Source organism: Danio rerio, chromosome 10 (assembly GCF_049306965.1).
Source record: "Danio rerio strain Tuebingen ecotype United States chromosome 10, GRCz12tu, whole genome shotgun sequence".
Classification (NCBI taxonomy): Eukaryota; Metazoa; Chordata; class Actinopteri; order Cypriniformes; family Danionidae; genus Danio; species Danio rerio.
The window spans coordinates 43,927,501-43,930,842 of NC_133185.1; the positions used below are offsets into that span (position 1 = coordinate 43,927,501).

Genomic DNA, 3,342 nt, shown 5'->3' on the forward strand with positions numbered 1-3,342 from the left:
CTGCTTTCACTGCGTTTGGCATTACAAGACCACCAGTTTCAGACCAGCATGTGGAGGATTAGAAATACTGCAGTGATTACACAATCAGAATGAATGTATGGATGACATAAAGAGATACGGATAAGATGAAAAATAAAAGGGAAATCCTGGGATCATCAGTGTGTGTAAATGGTGCAAAGGTTGTGCTGGGCGGTGGGTGGAGGAAAGGATGATCCGAGGGGAATATAATGACTTTTGCAGCTCGCATGAAGACAGCAGGCAACTGCAGAAGAAGAAAAAACACTAGCGGACATGGAGAATGGCTGATTTAAAGGGATGGTTCACCTCTAAGTGAAAATCTAGTCGTTTATCCAACCCCCTGCATTTTCCATTCATCTAAACACTGAGGGCCCTTTCAAATGCCAGGGTGTATTTTTTGCTATTTTCAGACCGGCACAGCTATCATTTTCACATTTTGCACCACGTACTGTATATTCTACATGAAATTGTTAACAGTGTTCTTTTAATCCGGCAGCACAGTGGCTCTTAGCACTTTCTCCTCACAGCTAGAAGGTTGTTGGTTTGAGTCACGGCTAGTCCAGTTGGCATTTCTGTGTGGGGTTTATATGTTCTCCCTGTGTTCGCACGGGGTTCTTCCGGGTGCTCCGGTTTCCCTCACAGTCCAAAGACTGTCTTTACTGGTTTGTGGCTGGAAGGGCATCCACTGCATAAAACATGCTGGAATAGTTGGCAGTTCATTCTGCTGTGGTGATCCCTGAGAAATAATGGACTAAACTGAAGGAAAATGAATGAATGAATATTCTTTTAATCCATTGCATCATCGTTTCAGCAAGGTTCTGGAGACATTCCTCAGAGATCTTTGTCTATGTTGACATGACAGCATCACAGTTTCTTCAGATTTGTCGAATGAACACGGATGATGTGAATCTCCTGTTCCAACAACATCCCAAAGGTGCTCTGCTGGATTGACATCCGCTGACCGTGAAGGTTGTTTGAGTAAAGTGAACTCAACTGTTCAAGAAACCAGTTTCAGATGCTTTCAGCTTGTAGATTTTTTGGAGTTTTGTATGTGTCCTCTGTGAATGGACATGATCAGCATCAATACTCAGGTCAGCTGTGGTATTAAAAGGTGCCGTAAAGTGCTTTGAAGCGTGCATTTTTTTATTCCATGTTTGACATGATCTTAACTGAAAAATTAAGTTGTTTGGATCTAGAGTAGCTCCTCCCCTGTTTAAAATCAACCAATAGCATTTTGCTTTAATCACAGCTCTTCCAGTCAGTGTGATTGAGCTCAGGCGCATTAAATGAAAAATAAATGAGATGCGTTTTGATGGGGGCGGGATATGTCAGGTACTTGAGAGCATTTGATTGGTCAGAAGATTTCAAAAATCGTTATTGATTTAGGCAGAATTTTCTCTTTGCAGGAAGCACAATAGCTAATTGATATCCTTGAGACTAACAGACTGAAACTGACATCTAATTTTTTTATTTACATTTAGTCATTTAAATTTTATGGGACCTTTAAACAATACTTAGGAGTGTGTCAAGAAATGTCATATACACCATTACACCTGTAGCAGCATAAACCGTTGATACACGGCTAAATGAATCCACCAAATTCTGACCCTATAATCTAAATGTTGCTGCAGAAATTGAGGCATCAACAACAGTATACTGTATACTCACCATACATAAGGTACATTTGATGTGGAATGGTGAAGTTAACATTTCTATAACATTTATACCATGTGGTGTAAGTGAGGCCAGCAGGGGGTGCTCATCCAACTGTGTGGGTCCTAATGCCCCAATATAGTGAAGGGGACTCTATAGTGCTTAGTGAGGGCCATCTTTCGGATGAGACATTAATCCGAGGTTCTGACTCTCTGTGGTCGTTAAAAATCTCAGGATGTCCTTCGAAAAAGAGTAGGGGTTTAACCCCGGCATCCTGGCCAAATTTGCTCACTGGCCTCTACCTATCATGGCCTCCTAACCATTACCATATAATAACTGGCTTAATCACTCTGTTTCCTCTCCACCAATCAGCTGGTGAGTGGCGTGCGGTCTGGCGCAATATGGCTGCCGTCGCATCATCCAGATGGATGCTGCACTCTGGATGATTTCCCCCAATGTGTAAAGTGCTTTGAGTTTCTAGAAAATATAAATATAAAAATAGAGCTTTTTAAACTCATTTTCTGAATATATAATGAGAGGGTGCAATACAGCTTCTGGACACGGACCAATGTAAAGTAATGTTTAACATGCTTAAACACTTCTAAGGGTTGTTGATTAGCTAACATAAAAAAAAATGATTTAAAATATAATATACAATGATTAGGGGGTGATTTAATTACAATTAGAAAAGTAAATAAACATGACAAGCAAGTTTTTTTATAGGGTATATGCAGAAGGACTGTTAAATTTTAGCAACCCAGTTCAAGTACTTTTGGTCAACAGTTGGTAAACAGTTTCGCCACGTTTAAGGTCTGTTTTCTTAAAAATCAATGATCTTCACTGCCTGCTTTTCATGCAATAGAAAGTGGGTCTCAAAATGTACAAGAAGCACTGCACTAACTTCCATTGTCCCACGCCATGCCTTTAAAATATAGAATTTTTTTTCACCACAGTATTTTTTGCACTCGCTTGCTGGTCGTGACTGCGCTTGTGTTTAAACGACTTTTCACTCGTTTTACACTTGAATAACTAAATAAATGCTTAAGTCTATATAAGTGATTTTATTTTAATTACATTATAACATCGATACTGTAAAATGAACCTTATGAAATTAAGAATAGTCATATTACCCTTTCACCGGAAGTATATCGATGGGGAAAAAACCCCTAGCTGTGCATATAGCCCATTGTCTTGGCATTTAAGTGCTAATGATTTTCGCCAGCCTCCAAACTTACTAATTTTAATTCTGTTTAGGGATTCTAATCACTGGTACCAGGTCATGAAAGAGTTTCAACTGGGTTGCAAGAATGCAAAATTCAACCGAGGCTCATTCTGAAAACGTACCCCTATATACATTTCCGGAGACCACCAAATGCGTCCCAGGATGTATGTTTTGTTGCAGTTTTTGTTTTCGTGAATCCACCAGAAGCCGCTGTGTATGCTTTTTGAGACCTAAATTTCTCTCATGAGTGCCATTCACGCCTGCTCTTTTCTCATAAATGCACTATTAAATTCATCAACTCAACTTTGGGGGCTGGCTCCAGGAAATCCAGATGTTTTCTGGCTGCAATGGTAAATTGCCTAATTTTACAGCTGATAAAAACATGTTAACAGCCTGGTACAAAAGATAGTTTTGGTGTATATAGCTAATATTACCCTTCATGACAACTG

General features: G+C 39.6%; 1 long non-coding RNA gene across 1 annotated transcript in view; it reads left to right on the plus strand.

Annotated features, from left to right (window-relative positions):
• Window positions 1–1,143, plus strand: part of LOC103911777 (uncharacterized) — a 26,081-nt gene extending 24,938 nt beyond the window's left edge. The window contains exon 8 of the long non-coding RNA XR_012386522.1: window positions 1–1,143. This exon is cut by the window's left edge and continues 237 nt beyond it. This is a non-coding gene — a long non-coding RNA (uncharacterized lncRNA).
• Window positions 1,144–3,342: the final 2,199 nt, after the last annotated feature.